The 17,482-nt window shown below is 42.3% G+C and overlaps 1 protein-coding gene across 4 annotated transcripts in view; it reads left to right on the forward strand.

The window, feature by feature from the left end:
• The first annotated feature begins 1,319 nt into the window (after positions 1-1,319).
• CDH10 (cadherin 10) overlaps positions 1,320-17,482 on the forward strand; it is a 128,176-nt gene continuing 112,013 nt past the window's right edge. Inside the window, exons 1-2 of one of the 4 annotated variants that reach the window (XM_028737925.2) lie at positions 1,994-2,549; positions 5,093-5,131. The gene's annotated coding sequence lies outside the window, so the exon portion shown is untranslated. Of the gene's footprint in view, positions 1,567-1,992; positions 2,550-5,092; positions 5,132-17,482 lie in introns of those variants that run through there. The other 3 variants (XM_028737928.2, XM_028737929.2, XM_028737923.2) reach the window with 3 other exon arrangements.

The following is a 17,482-nucleotide window of genomic DNA, read 5'->3' on the forward strand; positions in this document are numbered from 1 at the left end:
TAAGACCATCCCGTTGTGTTGTGTGGTTGAATTTGAACTCAAGTCCGCCTCCTCCAAATCCTAAAGTAAAATCTACAACTCAGATGTAAGTATCACTATGTTAAATTATAGTTACTTCTGAGTAAGTTGGGGGGGGGGGATTTCAGCCCCAAACTGTTTGCTATACACACAGTGGGTTTCCCAGACTCAGATCCTTTACAGTGCTTTCTTCCAGACAGAAGTTTCAGTAAATTCCATGGCATTTACTCCTGGGTAAGTGTGTGGATTTCAGCCTTACTTGACTATTTTGTTGCTTCTCCCTTGCCATCTATTTGTCAGGCATCAACTATGGCTAGCATCTTCTGACAAATACAGCATTTTGCTTGCGGTGTTTCCGCAGTCCTTCAAACAGGTATAACTTTGACAAGGGTGATGTCTCTACCTCACCTCAGAACAGCGCAAACCAGTGCCGCCTCACCTTATAGCTATGACTTCTATAAAATTGCAATGACAGAATGCGTTCTTACTTTTCAGGCACTTCAGCCTGGGAGGACAAGAAATGCATATTATGGCACAGGCCAGCTGTCCTCTGGTCAGCAATTAGGAGGCCACTTTGAGAATTGGATGGAGATGTTCAAAACCAAGATAGCAAACTGACCTACAAATGCAGCTTTTTGAGATAGTCCTATTGCGACAGTTGTGATTCTTGCATATCCTATTATTGCCTTTGCTATGACTCCCAGTTCCTGATGAGTACTGATCTAGGGACTTCCAGCTGCTAATCACTATTCTATAGGTTACTTGTGCCCCATGTGACAAGTAATCTCAGATCTGTTCTCTTTTGACTTACAGGGTAAAGGGCAGAATTGATCCTTGTTCATTCATTGATTCATTCAGAGGGCCTCTAGGGATATACATTTGTTTGTTTGTTTATTATTCTGGCAAGTCTACTCTCTTTGTTGAGGCTTATTATTTAACAGGCGTTGTTTCCTTTTTTTTGTGGGCCATATAGATATTACTGTGAGCTCTCACGGACAGGATCTGAAATATAACACATACACCAACAAATTAAATTATTAAATATGTCTGTGGCCAATTTAAATTATGTGGTGGTGTGGAGCAAAATACAGCAGTACTTCACAGCCTACCTTATTGTTTGGAAAATTCCCTCCATCGTAAGTGGACACCTGAACCAATTCTCATATTTTAAAGAGGGTTTTTTTTAAAAAAAAATAAAAAAATAAAAAAAATTCCTCATGGAACAGAGTGGATGGAGCAACACTGACATCCTTTGGCTTAGGCTTAGGGGAGTGTTTGCAGCATCTGCCCCCAAAGTGCCGTAGAGTCTCTGCAATTCTCTCTCTCTCTCTCCCACTGCTGAAGGTTTGGGTTCAGTGGGATCCAAGAAGGGATTGTGCTGAGTCCAATTTGTTGCATTAGGGAGCATCAACTGTTACAGATTTAATCTGCGCAAAGGATTACATCCGCAGAATGGAAAGCTACAGGGCGGAGATCCCAGTAAACGTTACCAGCACAATGTGATGCCAGAGATCAGCTGGAACAAAAAAAACGCTGGACCCCAAAGAGGTCGGAATAACTCAAGTTTGTTTGGTGTGTGGTTTCTTGTTTTTTTTTTTTTAGAGGGGCAGAGGCTGCCAGAAAGGCGTCCAGTACAACTCGTTTCTTGCAATAACAGGGGGGGAAGCAAACTCATCGTAACATAGCTGAGGATGTTCAGCAGATAAACCCCGTCTCTCCCGGACCAGGCAGTTGAAGAGTGTGCGTGAGTTGGAAACACCAATTGCTTCGATACCATCTCTGAGAGGGCTGTAATTTAATTTGAGAGGTGGTGTGTGTGTGTGTGGGGGGGGGGGTGTCTGTTGGATTTGACATGACAAGTGCCGCAGTCTCTCTCTCTCTCGGTGAGGAGGGAGGAAAATTAGATATCTAACGAGGAAGTGTAGGGTGAGGGGGGTGTAAAAACAAAACCGGCAAGAAAAGCCCAGGAGTGGCGGTGCTGTGATTGTGTATTATTACAGCAAGCGGAATAGATGAACTGATTACCTTCGACTTGAAGCAGAAGAGTGCCATTCTGTTAGGAGCAGGGGGAGGGAGTCTTCCATAGAAAGCCCTCCTTTCTTTCTTCCCCTCCCACCACATTCACTTGCAAATCACTGTGAGCCTGGAAAAGCCTTCTCTTCCTTCCAGTCTGTGTAACCTTCCCATGGCAAGTGCTTCGCCTCTATCATCAGAACCTCTCTCTCTCTCTTCCTGTGTGGTGGCTTTTTTCCTTTTTTTTTTTAATCAGGCGCTCTGAATGAAAGCCAGTCAGAGAGGAGAGGGAGAGAGCGAGAGCGAATGCTCCCCCCCCCTCTCGCCCCTCCTTTCCCTGCTGTCCAGAGTTAAGTGATGCTCGGAGAATAAGCCTGAATTAAATTCAAGTAGGATCAGTCTTGCGGGGGGAAGAGAGAAATAGGAGAAAACCACTAAAACAAAGAGGAAGGAAGCTATTGCAATTATCCCACGGCTTTGCATAGGTTGTTGGACGCTACTTCATTCGCGGCAGAAAGGTAGGAACGCTCTTGCTTCTAGCTTTCATTCTGTGTGTGAGAGAGTTTGTTAACAGCAGTGTGGTTTATTGTGACAACAGCAGAGATCTGAAAGATGTAACTTTCTCCAGGATTGCATGATGGTCGTAAGAGAGAAGTTATGTGTATATATATGTATATATGCAGCCCAGGTAGAATTGCACATATACGGTATATATATATATATATATATATATATATATATATATATATATATATATATATATCTGTGCAATTCTAGCTGGGCTGCGTTTCTACCTGCCCAAGAATGACAGAGCTATGCAATTTGCAAAGCCGGTTCATTAACTGCCAAGCTAGAGTCAGAGTAACATATAATTCCTTACAACACACAGCCCACCGGCATTTTGCTGTTGTGAAGGAATTGGTAGGAGGGTAACCAGGAGGGAGATAAATTCTGTGTGCACTTGAAAAGCTTAATCTCTTCACAAGGGTAACTATCATGGTCAGAGCTTCAGTTGCAAACGCACAAGCCAGGTCTTGCAGCATCCTTGCACGGAGGATAATGGCTTTCTTTTTCCATCAATAACACTATCATCGTTTTCCTCCTCCTTCTGAATAATATCTCACTGTGAAATGTGACACACACACACAGTGCGAATCCTGCTTCAGGCTACTCCTTGTAGACAGTGGGGATGGATTGATGCACATGGGCTAAACTTATGCGCCTGTCTTGATGGCTTGTAGGATACGCAGAGAATGCTAAGCGTGTGTACCCATCGCGCTTTGTGTACTTGAGAAAGAGTAAAGCAGTGTGTGTGTGTGTGTGTGTGTGTGTGTGAGAGAGAGAGAGAGAGAGAGAGAGAGAGAGTTAGAGAGTGATAGCACGTTATGTGGGAATACAGGCAGTAGTTGTGCGAGTCTTTACTGTCACTGCTGCAATAAAATCCATATTTGATGTGGTGTTAAATTAATGCAGCATGCTGCAAGTCCCCATCCGTGCTCCTGACAAGTCACCGTTGGTGGCATTGTCAGCTGCTCTTACGGCTGCGCTGCAAAAATTAGCAGCAAGCGAACGTGCGACACGGTGCCAGATGTAGCCACCTAAACCTAACAGGGCTTTTAGCATAAAGGATGCCACCGACCGCACGTGCGGTCTGTGACAAACAGCAGCCAGTGGAACCTGACCTGTCATCTTTGTTTGCTTGCACACAAATGGAGCCATTTCCTCTTGTCCTCGTCTTTCACTCTGGTAAAGGGGGGAGAGAGAGAGAGAGAGAGAGAGAGAGAGAGAGAGAGAGAGAGAGAGAGAGAGGAGCATCTGTGTTGTTCAAAACTGCATATCCATTGCTTCCAAGATGCTTGGAGGGGCATTATTTTGATTCTGTGTGCCATACTGAGAGAGGTGGGAGGAAGGAAGGAGAGAGCATTTACTTCATTTGTGTGTGTGTGTGGCAGCTGGCTTCATATGCATATCTGGCCAAATTTTGGCTTGGGGTTCAGTACCAAATTTCCAAATGATCTCCTTCCAGAAATGTTTTGTTCTTGAGAGCTGCTGCTCAGCACTCTTGCATATCACAATGCATGCTAATATGCTTTCATCCGAAATACCTTCCTCTGCTGTGATTGGTTTTTTTGTTTTTTAAATGTTCCAAAGGGAAAATGCATGAGAGCGAAAGAAAAGGTGGATGTAAAGCTGGCTGAGAGGAAAGAATGAGTGAGAGAAGTTCTCTACTCTGAGGAGAAGAGACTCCTCTAGATTCATGCCGTCAGTGTGGTTGGGTGAGGAGAGAGGTGCTGTGTTTTGGAACATAATCAAATTACCTGGTTCTAGCTCTGCAAACTCCTCAATTTCAAGCCTTCCCTGGTGAAGGAATCTGATTTACTGTGCAATGTGTTTCAGTGAGGGTGGGTGACTGTTCCATAATGCAATGCCTCTCTTTTAAGATTTTAGTTGGTTCTGAGTATCAATATGGCATTTAAATAGATGGATTTAATTTTATTAGAGGCTCAATGTCACAACAAATGACGTCACTTACACTGTTTTCATTTTATGTTTGTCATATCATATGATTGATTTTTTTGGGGGGGTAACTATGGGGGAGAATACAGCTCTTGCTGCTTGCTTTGCACTCATTTTATATTGGCATGTCTGTCTCCAATTTAGGTTGGCAACTTTGGGTGGAACAGATTAGTCTTAAAGGCATAACCTTTCCCTTGTAGCTACCATGATATGCAGAATGTTATGTGTGGGCATACTTAAGCAATGTTTGACAGTGTATTGATTTTTATTCGGAGTCGCAGTCATTTGTTACTTCAAAAATATGTAGGAATCTTCCCAGTACAGGAATACATAGCTTCAAAAGGGTTTGTGTGCCAAAAACAGAAGTGCAACATTAAAAAATTGAAACACTACACATAGTGCCATGGTCCCTAGATGAGCATCATTTCTCTTGTATTATATCGTCCAAAGTAATTTGTTGTTAAAGTTAAAAGCAATCCAGGGAGCTCTGCAATGAATGTGGCTGTTAAACAAAGACTACATTGTTTCATCTTTCTCATTAAAGGACTCAGTGCTGAAGACAGAGAGGGTTAATTTGAAAATGGTAAGCATTTCTAGCACTCAGAAAGTCATTTCCTGATCTCAGTGTGATATCTTAGGGAAATAGGTGATGAGGGTCTCTCTCTCTCTCTCTCCCTCTGCAATACTTGCTCAGATGACTTATTGTCTAGATATTTTTGATTAAAAATGTTTTATTTTTGTGTTGTTGTTTTTTTTAAAAAAATCATCCCATATAATGCCACTAGGCTGCAGCAGTAGCTCACAAGGGTCAGTAAAGGGTTGGACGACTGCTTGAGCAAGTGTTAACAAAGTGACATGCCTTGTATCATTGTATTAAGTACTGTCCATTTGCCAATTGATTCATTGTCAGTGGTTGAAATATTCTGCCCACTCTCCTCATTGGACTCCTCCACAAGTTCTGGCTTCTATGTAACACCAATGTTGGCCCAGATGACCTGGAGAAAGCAACAGAGGGAAGAGACAGAGACACCCAGAAGTGAGAACAACTTATGCAACATACATCTCAGCTATAAAATTTCCACTGTAGATGCACCAGAGTCTTTCTTATTTAATAGGCGACAGGGAGACTGGTTCACATCTTACTTAATGCTGCAGAAAGACCAGATTTTGAACAAGAAACCATCAGGTGAAGGACGCTTTATGGCTGATCTGAAAACTTTACAGGTGCCCCAAAAGAAATGACACATAGGATTTAATCCATTGTGGATCTCTACACACTGGAGAACAAAGAATCCCCACAAGGCGCATGGTAGCATTGAAGCAGGAAGCATAAGTGAGTTCTTCCAGTTTCCATGCTTTGGGGACAACATCTCAAAGGGGAGTCAAACATCTGCTGCAAGCTATCGTTGCTTCACAGGCCTCCTCATGGGAGAGATGCACGATTTACCCCTTTGCACATCTTCCTCTTATTGCTTTGTCTCTTCCACATAGTGTTCAAAGCAATCCATCAGGATACTCTGTACAATGAGGTGCAGTTGATACAACAGAAAAGGCAGAACAGGTGATAAACAGAATCATAGACTTGTAGGGTTGGAAGAGACCACAAGTACCATTCAGCCTCACCCCCTGTGATGAAGGAATCGTTTACCCAATGTGGCACTCGAACCCCAAACCCTGAGATTAAGAGTCTCATACTCTGCTGTCACCCCATTTGCCCTGCATTCTCTGAGCAGTCACTTAGGTTTGATGTCAGAGGTTAACTTTAGACAGTACTGAAGCTAATGATGCTAAGAGTTCCATCTTGTAGGGCCTTCTTGGTCATGGTTCCCTGAATGTGGAATTCCCTTCATTGGAGTCATATAGACTCCCTCCTCTGATAACATTTCACCAGTTGAAGACCTGTTTATTTTGCTTGGCCATTGAGGGCTCATCATCTGCTGTCGTGTGACTATGCAATCTGCTGCTGTTGGCTGTTTAGGGAAGCTTTTAATGTTTGACGGATTACTGCATTTTAATATTTTAATTTATTTTATTTTTGTATTTTAATATTTTGTTGGAAGCCACCCAGCGTGACTGGGGAAACCCAGTCAGATGGGTGGGGTATAAATAATAAATTATTATAAATTATATATTGTTATAAATCATTATTATTATTTTATTATTTTATGGAGCTTTTTGTTGGTCGTCTATTCTGTATTCTGACTCTGTGGCACCCTGGGAAGTTCAGCTGAAAAAGATGGTCTAAAAATACGAGTGATATATAGTGTCAGTCAGAGAAGACCAACTGAAATCAACAGACTTAAGTTATTGACGATTTGGTTGGATATCACCCATGATAAAACAAAAATAAATACATCCACATGCAGCATGTCAATGTACATGGGCTTCCCCAAAACACACATTTGAAAACTCTTCCTATCACTCTGTTATATCCATTTGTACCTGGGCTTTCATCTCAGAATTAAGGGACGCGGGTGGCGCTGTGGGTTAAAGCCTCAGCGCCTAGGACTTGCCGATCGAAAGGTCGGCGGTTCGAATCCCCACGGCGGGGTGCGCTCCCGTTGTTCGGTCCCAGCGCCTGCCAACCTAGCAGTTCGAAAGCACCCCCGGGTGCAAGTAGATAAATAGGGACCGCTTACTGGCGGGAAGGTAAACGGCGTTCCGTGTGCTGCGCTGGCTCGCCAGAGCAGCTTCGTCACGCTGGCCACGTGACCCGGAAGTGTCTCCAGACAGCGCTGGCCCCCGGCCTCTTGAGTGAGATGGGCGCACAACCCTAGAGTCTGTCAAGACTGGCCCGTACAGGCAGGGGTACCTTTACCTTTACCTTTTTCATCTCAGAATTAGAAATGTGCTTGAATACTTTCAGGAAGAGATACAAGATACACACACATGCTCCCAAGTGTATAAGATATACTTTGCCACTGTTGAGAAGTACACAATGTGTGGACTCTAAGGGCCTTCTTTGTGGCCTGCACAAATTCTGCCTCCCATTTGAAAGGCATTCCTTAGAACTTGAACATACGATAGTAAAGAAATTGCAGGGTTACTTGATGCTGAACTTGTTTCCCACCACAAGTTTAAGCATCTCCAAAATATAGCCCATCCTTCAAGAAATGAATTCACTAAACAGGCCAATGAAATGATGGACAGAAGAAAGCTTAAGACTGAGACCTCTCAACCCATAAATTGTGTTGGTTTTACATGATCTTATATGTTTCTCGGCTCCCTAACTCCATCACTGACTGTTTATAGCAGATGTGGATGGGGAAATCGGAACTGGTGTGGTGTTATCAAATAAGTTAGAAGACCAGGTGTATGACTGATATGTTTTGGAAGCAGATGTGTTTTTCTCCTATCTTATCTAGCATAACCCCTAAACTTTGCATTCCAGTACTTTCTCAGTGCAGTAGGCTATTTCTTCCCAAGTATGAAAGTTTTTCCCATTTTTTTTTAATATGGAGATGCTTGTTGTTCTATAAACTGAGGCCCTCATTCCAGACTAACTCACTCATGTGGTATCTAATTATTGCCTCAAAATAATGAAAGATACAGGGCACACAGTTAAACCCAAATGAAACATGTTTAAGTTCCACTGATATCATTGGTAGATAGTTCAATTTAGGCTTACATTTTCCATTAAGTCCAAAGAGACTTAAAATGCTAACCTTTGACTACAACATGCCTATAGCAATCAGATCTGCTTTTTTTTAAGAAGTCTCAATTCTGGCTTGACTGGTCCAAGGTATCAGAGCTGACCTCCCCACTAAAGTAACTTGGATTATTTTGATGCTGCTGTGAAACTGGTTTGAAAAACCAACCACCAATAGCTTTTTTTGCACTATACCCTCAACCTTTTATTTAATAAAGGGGATTGTTTTGGGTGAGAACCCATTCATTTCCCCTCAGAGACTATTGAGCATCTAAAAAAATCAAGGCCATAGTTGTATTTTGTTTGCTGGTAAATTTGGCCCTGAATTAGGCTGATTTCTTGCTTCTTATCCTTTAGCACATTTGCTAATCCATTGAAGTCCACCCTGTTTTTCACTGTGTGCCTGCCCTAAACACAATTAAGGGGAATCGATTCATTGCAAACTGTATTACCTGCAAGTAAGTGTGCTTGGAGTACAGCCATTTTTGTTGAGAAATCTTTTAAATCAAGGCCTATTGAACCATTCAATACATTTACACTGCCTCAGATACTTCTAATCAGTTTCAGATATGTTTAGTTGCCAAAGTTCTGAACCTAGATCTTCCTAGAAACTGCAGGATTAGGGAAATGCAGGGAAATGGAGGTGGAGTTTTTGGAGGAAGCTATGGCAATTCAGTTGTTTTTAGACAGTCTAAAATTTGTGCTTCTATGCTGCTTATTCAACCTGAAATACTGGTTTTAACCAGGTTCAGACTCTTTTGTTGTCATGATTGTCAATTGAGGTACCTGGAACCTAGAACTTTGTAAGCAAGCTTATTTATCTGCAACAAAGAATGACCAAACAGAACCCAATGACAGCTGAACCATTCTGATTTTGTAATGCAGGTGTTCCCATCCCTTACACCACTCAAACCCCCATAGACTTTTTGTCAAAATGGCAATAGACTTTGGGAAGCATGGTTTAGATAGATAGATTATTCCTTCTTTAATATAACACATATAATTATAGTAAGAACTCTAGTGTAGGAGTTAACACGGTCCTGTTCAGACAGTATCCCTTCAGACTACTGAGGAACGGAACACACTTCAATTGTATCCCTGTTTTCTTTCTGTTTTTCTGTTTCCTTTTTTAAAAGGCCCACAATCCCTTATACTGGCACATCAGGGGCTGGGGTCTGTCCTAGTCCTCTTCTACATGTGAATAACTTTGTTTGTTTTGTTTTTTAATGCATGGGAGCATTTGAAATGCAGAGCCCCCCCCCCCATTGCAAATAGGTATTATTCACACGGGACTGTATCAGATGATTATTCTGACTGTATAAATTGGCCAGGCTAAGGCTTAACTCTTACGAGAGTGGCATGGTTGGCAATCCCATTGCCCCCCACAGAGATACAGTGTTGCATAAACCACGCAGGAGGAAAGGGGATAATGTGAGATGAACCACTCCAACCTCACCTGCCCATTCTACCTCTGATGTTTCTGCAGTCCTGTCCGCATAAATATGTCCTTAGTCTGCGCTTTCTACATTATCTTGTTGCTAAACAGGCATGAGATGGAGCCATGTCAATCTCCCATACCAAGAATCGGGTCTGAGTCAGCTGTTAAGTTGCATTCCAAGTACTCGCATATTCTGTTTCTTTAATTTACAATCTGCATCCATTTCTGGTATCTTGCTAGAAGCAGCTCTCCCCCCCCCCTCCTTTTTTTCTTTCTTTAAATGCCTCCCAGGACTATGTGGAATAGATTCTTGTGCATTCAGTTGATAAGGAAGAATTGTGTGCTGCAGGTGGCACGAGTGTGGGAAGTATCTTTTGAGATATTGCTTCGCTTGCTCTAGCAGAGTGGATAAGATTGGAGAAGCAGCTTCTGAACTAAAGGCTGCTAGTTGGCAGTGTGTAATATTTTCTCAGCAGCAGTAGCTTGAGTCAAGGGAATATAAAACATGGGCGGGGGGCCCTCTACATATATGCTTCTCCCCACCTACCCAGCAACATGCTACTGTCTTTCTGAACTTTCTTTGTTGCCAACCTAAACTTTATACTTTCTCTCCTTTTTTGTGTGCAGTGCACATAAATCAAAATATGAAAAGAAAATGGTTGCTGCAAAGCAGCCCCTGGAAAAAGAAAAAGAAATCCTATCAGGAAATGAAACGGCCAAAAATCTTCCAGGTTTTGCTACTGCTCAAAAGATAAAGGACTTTTTTTGTTTTGTTTTGAAGAACAAAGAAGTCATTGCACCATTTTGGATTCTATGCATTTTTATATCGCTATATATGCATTATTATTATTTTTTGCTATTATGATTTTATCACCGGCCACGTCGTGTGCTACAGGCTGACTGTATTACATTTATCCTATCTTGATGCTTTGTGTCACCCTATAAACAATATAGAAAACCTCTCTACAGTGTGCCTAGACTGCATGATTTTAAATTGATGTAGCCTTATAATATTTGCAGATGTTATAACACTCGAGCTTTAAAATCATAAATGGTGGGTGACAATGCAGTCCTCTCTCTTGGGGGCAAAGCATTCAAAATATGTTGAATAACACGACACTTGTTTCAGTTTGCATATACATAATGCTTTTGTCCTGATTTCATCTTGATTTCATCCTAAGCATTAACATTGCATATGAGAGTCTCTGTTAATTAAATGGACATTTGAATAGTTATGACCCAATCCTAATTATAAACATGAATACATCCTATCATCTGTTTTGCAAATTGGGTTATAAGGTGTTCATATTATTTCACTGTGTTTACTGCAAAAATACTCCACTGGGGACCATTTATGACTATCTTCCCATTACATATTACATGCTATCATTTGTCATCAGCACCTACCACTCTGGGGCATATCTAGCCAAAGTTAAGCACATTTAACTCCCATTTATATGCAGACAAGGGCTGGATCTAGGCTGGATCCAGACACATCAAAAAAACATTTCAGTTAAACACGTTGTAAACTTTGTATGAGAAATCGGGTTGGCAAAAGCGGAAATCCACAGCGCCATCTGGTGTCATTGTTTTAGAATGCCTAAAACAACGCATATAAAGCTCTTTTTCTTTGCCAATGTAGCTGAGTCCTAGGAGCATAATGTCATCAAACATATCACATAGTTCATACAGTTGGCATGGGATAGAGGCAGTGCTTTTCTTCAGGAGGTACTCAGGGGTACTCAATACCAGCACCATTTGCTGTTTTTGTTAAAAAGCAGGCACTTACTGTAACAACTTCATGGTGAGTACCGGCACCTAGATAGAGGCACAGATAAAGGAGGCTCTGAAAACCCACGTCATACGTCAACTAAAACTAGGAACCGGTTTACAAAATACAAATTTGTTTGATGCTCTTAGGGAATGATTTTGTGGGTCAGTCTTGCAAGAGGTTACCCTATGGCGGCAGGGTGCGGGGAGAAAAAACACACGTGTTCACCAGGGGTTCTGTCTGTGTTCGTTTTTGCACAACTGTAAGAGTTTTCCCACGATGGGTGTGTCACAGTGGGAGGTGCTAATTCCCAGCAAAGTCAAACAAATGCATTGTACGGAAAGAAAGCTTGTTCTATTTCATGTGCCCAGTGCCACATTTTACAGAGGCCATTAACTGAATCCTGCCCCTCCTCTCTCAGCTCTTTGTCACATGTGCACTGTGCCTATCACACACTACCCCTCTGTGAAGTTGTGTATCAGACACTGGCTAGCCACAACGGTGAGACTTTACAGAGCAGCAGAGATGCTCTGCAACGTCCATCTTTTGCGTTTTTGACTTACGATTGCTGATATGTCCATTTGGTACCTTTTCAGGTGGGTGGCTTTTTGGATGAGCCCTGGTCCACCCTGCCAAACTGGCCTATCGCAGGCTGGATCGTCTTCCTGACACCAAATGGGCCAATTGCAGCAGGAGTAAGGGGACGTTCTCCTGGGCTTCCCCCTGGCCATGCCCAGGATGCTAAGGTCCAGCGCTGAGGGCCTTCTGGCGGTTCCCTCATTGCAAGAAGCAAAGCTACAGGGAACCAGGCAGAGGGCCTTCTCGGTAGTGGCGCCCGCCCTGTGGAACGCCCTCCCATCAGATGTCAAAGAGCTAAACAACTACCTGACATTCAGAAGAAATCTTAAGGCAGCCCTGTTCAAGGAAGTTTTTAATGTGTGACATCTTAGTTTATTTTTGGTCTTTGTAGAAGCCGCCCAGAGTGGCTGGGGTACAAATGGATGGGTGGGGTACAAATAATAAATTATTACAGATGGGTGGGGTACAAATAATAAATTATTATTATTATTATTATTATTATTATTATTATTATTATTATTATCATTATCATTATTATTATAAATGCCCGGGTAGTGGGGCCTTTTGGCTTTTTCTCTCGCTGTGCCAGTTCTTCCACCCACCCTCCTTCAGATTAGGGTTTTCATGGATGCTTGGACCTTGCTATAGAAAATGTCGGTCACCTAACCTTCTCAGGGTCAGGGAGGAATTTTTCCCTCTTGGTTAATCAGCGCCACCATTTGGGTTTTCACCTACCTCATAGCAATCGTCACAGCTTTGTAAGGTTGATAGGCATTGGGTAAGCCTAGTCTTGGTTGGAGGAGCGGCTGTAGCCTCTGCCTGCCCCTCCATGGCTAAGGGTATCATGTTAAAAGGTTCCAAGAGGGGTGGCTTCTGTCCAATGCCCAGGTGGGGGCTAGGGCCATACTATTCCTCCAACAGGAACCTCTCAGGGGATTCCCCAATTTGATGTAGGTCATAGGGTGTGCCCGCCACCGGCTTCATCCCTAGAAACCCTCCCAGTAGACAGGCAGGAGTGACCTGTGCAGTTGCTTACCACGATGCCTATGGCCAAACATCACATCTGTAACCAATAAAGTTGTGGCCTTATTTGACCCCAAAACCAATAACTTGTGTAGTGTCTAGTTATTTACTTCTTGGGGAACGGGGTGATCACTCAAACACATTTGAGTCATTACTTGATGCTGCCTTTATCAACAAATGGGAAGTGTTCTTTTGGCTACTAATGTTTAGAACTTATCTGCTGTTCTCCTGAAGGAATCTCATTTCCCCCCTCATTTTTTATGGTTTCCCTCTCCTGTACACAATCCAGTTCATCTTTACTTTATAAACAGGTCATATTTTGAATTCTCCTTTAATGGGACTAAGTGAAACCTTGGTGGCAACCATACTTGATCTGTGGGCTGAAATTGCCTTGGTGGATAATAGGTTGTTCAGGCCTCTCTCGGATATCAAACCTACATGTTCACATTGCTGGCATTTTACCTTTGATAACCTGGTTCCCTCCAGACGTTTGGTGCTCTTCCTATTAGCCCCAGCCAGCATGGCCATACAGGCTGTGACTATTGGGAGTTATAATCCAAAACACTTGGAGGGCACCGGGTTGGTGAAGGCTGCAAGCTATGCAGGCTCTTCCTCTTGCTTAGCTATCCTAATGCTAGCTTGCATGCAGTCATTTTATGCATGAACTGGGTCACAGCATGCATTTGTCGAATGGCCCGCTAACTGGATTCCAGAAGGGTGGATGAAGTTTAATTAGAATGCTTAATTCACTGAGAGAAGCAATATAAAATGCACACTGCAACTTCCTATTGTTAACTGCATTATTTTTAGATGGTGTGCGCTTATGAGAGGAATGGAAGTGAAAATATCAGATGAAAAATTACTACATTTTTTCCTCTAGTCTTATAATTCTGCAGTATGCCAGGTTATTAAATTTATCAGCAATATACCTTGGTTTCGAAGGGGTTTTTTTTCTGAGCCAAGGCAAGCAATGTGAACTTTTGGGAACTGGGGCTGTATATCTATATCTGCCAATCTGCTTGTATGTATAAAATAGCATTTTGCTTCTGTGGATGTGCAATGGGCTCAAATGGCACTTTTGCAAACCAGGATTTTCTTAGGAGTCATAATAATCCACCTCTCTTCTTATAACCTTACAATTTGTGTTGGTTCATGTGTTTGATTGGCCCTGTAATTCTCTTTCCATAGCACAGGATAGAGCCAATGTTCCTTGCTCCACAACAATACATAACATATTGTGTGTGTGTGCTTAATTTCCTTTTGCAAAATATTTTCAAATATGTAAAAACATGTAACATGCCATTTTGAAAGGTTAAAAAAGAATCACATTTCTTCTTAACAGATGCAGAGAAGAAGGAAGGGAGAAAAAGACAGAGTAAAACATCTGTTGTCTCTCAACATTTTTTCTCCAGGTGTAGTAGTAATAATAAGTTCCATCTGTCTGCAAACTGTTGCCAGTCGGACCTCTTCATGCACTAGCTTCCAAGTGAACTGCTTGCTTGTCCAAGGTGGGAAGGGACTCATCCTCTTTGTCACCAGAGTAAGAGTAATACAGTCATACCTTGGTTCTTGAACACCTTGGTACTCGCACGTTTTGGCTCCTGAATGTCCAGAATTGACCTCCACAGTCACTTACAGACTCATTGTTAAACCCGTGTTTATGGAAGACAATCTTACTTGGCTACGAGTGATCGCCAAAGAAGAAGATAGAAGTACAAGTCTGAGAAAACCTGAATCAATATTAGCGTGCAGACTTTAAAACTTGTTTTTTTATTCAGTTAGTAAAGTATTTATATACTGGCATATCTTCAAATCATCGGGGCAGTGTACAACAACACAAAAACGTTTAAAAGCAATACAAAGCGGTGGTTAAACTAACTGGTTACCTGAGGGGAGTTTTGAAAGATGACATAGGCCTCTTGCAAGTTAATATTGAATATATGCTAGAACAGGGCTTTGAACCTTGTTTCGAATCTTGCCTCCCCTACAGAAACTTGAAATTGCACCCCACAGGGCATTGCATCAGCCATGTGGAGAGTCATAGCCCTGTAAAGGAGAGAGACATCATAGCAAAAATAGTCCTTGCTCTCTGGCGCAAGTTCTGGTTAAATATACACCTCTTGCAGTTTTAAAGTCTTATGCACTTTGACTTTTTTTTTGGGGGGGGGGATTCCTCCTCTGATAGAGAATGTGCTACATAGCTGTCCATTAATGCTAATCTTCAGCTAGTGACAAAATGCAAGCATAAATTTTAAAGGACGTTGGCGGGGGAAGAGAGAGAGAGAGACTAATGGATACATGGGGAATGAAGTAGATTCATTTTATTTTCAGTAAGTCATAGGCCAGATCTACTTTTCTGGAGATTAGCTCTGACTATGAATATCTACTGCAGGTAGAGTTAATTCTTTTTTTTAAAAAAAAAAAAAAAACTAACAACCTGAGAGCATTAATACTTATATAGACATAGATTTAGATTATGCACAGTTTTGACATGTTCTTCTTTGCCTTAACTGGCCTTAGATGAGCTTACTGCTTAAAATAGACGGAACAGAATATTATGGCATGGGAACTAGGTGAGGGAAGATGCAAGGGTGATCCTGACTAGGGGTATTTAGGTAGATTTATGCAATAAGCTACCAACAGGGTGACAGTGTATTTTAGGAGCCAGTGTGCCATACCCAAACATTTCAAACTGTGAAATTTAAATGCATCCTTCCAGCTTCTTAGGATTGCTGCGGAGGGTGCACTCACTTGGCACAACTCCTGTGTAGCATGAGCATGCATTTGCATCTACTTGTCACATGGGATGCGGGTGGCGCTGTGGGTTAAACCACAGAGCCTAGGGCTTGCTGATCAGAAGGTTGGCGGTTTGAATCCCCGCGAGGGGGTGAGCTCCCGTTGCTCGGTCCCTGCTTCTGCCAACCTAGCAGTTCGAAAGCACATCAAAGTGCAAGTAGTTAAATAGGCACCGCTCCAGCGGGAAGGTAAACGGCATTTCCGTGTGCTGCTCTGGTTTAGTCAGAAGCGGCTTAGTCATGCTGGCCACATGACCTGGAAGCTGTATGCCGGCTCCCTCGGCCAATAAAGCGAGATGAGCACCGCAACCCCAGAGTCAGCCACGACTGGACCTAATGGTCATAGGTCCCTTTACCTTTACTTGTCACATGCCTACTTTATGCTTTCAGGTGCATCACCAAGGCATCCCCACCCCATTGTTTTCTGATGGCATGGGAGCTGCTGCAGCACTGCCAATTCTTTCGCTGCCAGGGTAACATGGGGCAACCTCAGCCACTGACATGCCAATGCAGAGTGGCTACAAGTACCATATGGCAGAGACAGTCCTCTACTTCAAAGTATCCTCTCTGTTTGAAGGACCATCCAAGGAGGTTAAGGGGTGATATGTTAGCCATGTTCAAATATATAAAAGGATGTCATATAGAGGAGGGAGAAAGGTTGTTTTCTGCTGGTCCAGAGAAGCGGACACGGAGCAATGGATCCAAATTACAAGAAAGAAGATTCCACCTAAACATTAGGAAGAACTTCCTGACAGTAAGAGCTGTTCGACAGTGGAATTTGCTGCCAAGGAGTGTGGTGGAGTCTCCTTCTTTGGAGGTCTTTAAGCAGAGGCTTGACAACCATATGTCAGGAGTGCTCTGATGGTGTTTCCTGCTTGGCAGGGGGTTGGACTCGATGGCCCTTGTGGTCTCTTCCAACTCTATGATTCTATGATTCTATTCTATGATTCTATGATTCAATCCAAATCTGGTTTGAAGCAAAGAACCAAGAACAGGGCCTTGAAGTTGCACACAGAGAGAAGAGTTTTTATGTCAGCCTTCTTAAATGCATCCCTCTCATTTGAATTGTCCGGAAGGTTGCCAAACATCCCCTTCCAGAATAGACTTTGCTCTTGTGGTATGAATACACCAGATACAATATACCATAAAATTTTGGACTGCCCTTTCTTCAACATTCTTCGGAGAGACCAACTCACGGCCCCTTTGAAGCTTAAAGTATCTACTTGCAAAGGATTTGTAATCCAGTATCTGTTGAGGGATGATATACCCGGAACTACTGAGATTGTTTTAGGATATTTAGCGGAGGTTTTTAAAGTCAAATTTAAAACAACTTAATTTTACTTAATGGTGGCTACTGAATCTTTAACATGTTTTATTTGTTTAAAATATCTGGATTACCAACGTTTTATTGTTGGTTGGGTCCCCCCCCCTCTTTTCTCTCTCTTTTATGATTTTATTGTCTAAATTATGCCAATAAAGGCTGAATGAATGAAAGGATGTATGAGTAGACAGAGTGGTCACAGGTCATTCAATCATCACCATGTGTGATGGATTCTATTTCTTTTCAAATTATAGTAGGTACTTTAAAATGTGTAGCTATATATAGCATATGTGAATTTTATGTGCACCTGTGACCTCTTCTTGCATGCATGAGGCATAATTGGCCACTCTGTGCCAGC

The sequence above is a fragment of the Podarcis muralis genome, chromosome 8, assembly GCF_964188315.1.
Source record: "Podarcis muralis chromosome 8, rPodMur119.hap1.1, whole genome shotgun sequence".
Classification (NCBI taxonomy): domain Eukaryota; kingdom Metazoa; phylum Chordata; class Lepidosauria; order Squamata; family Lacertidae; genus Podarcis; species Podarcis muralis.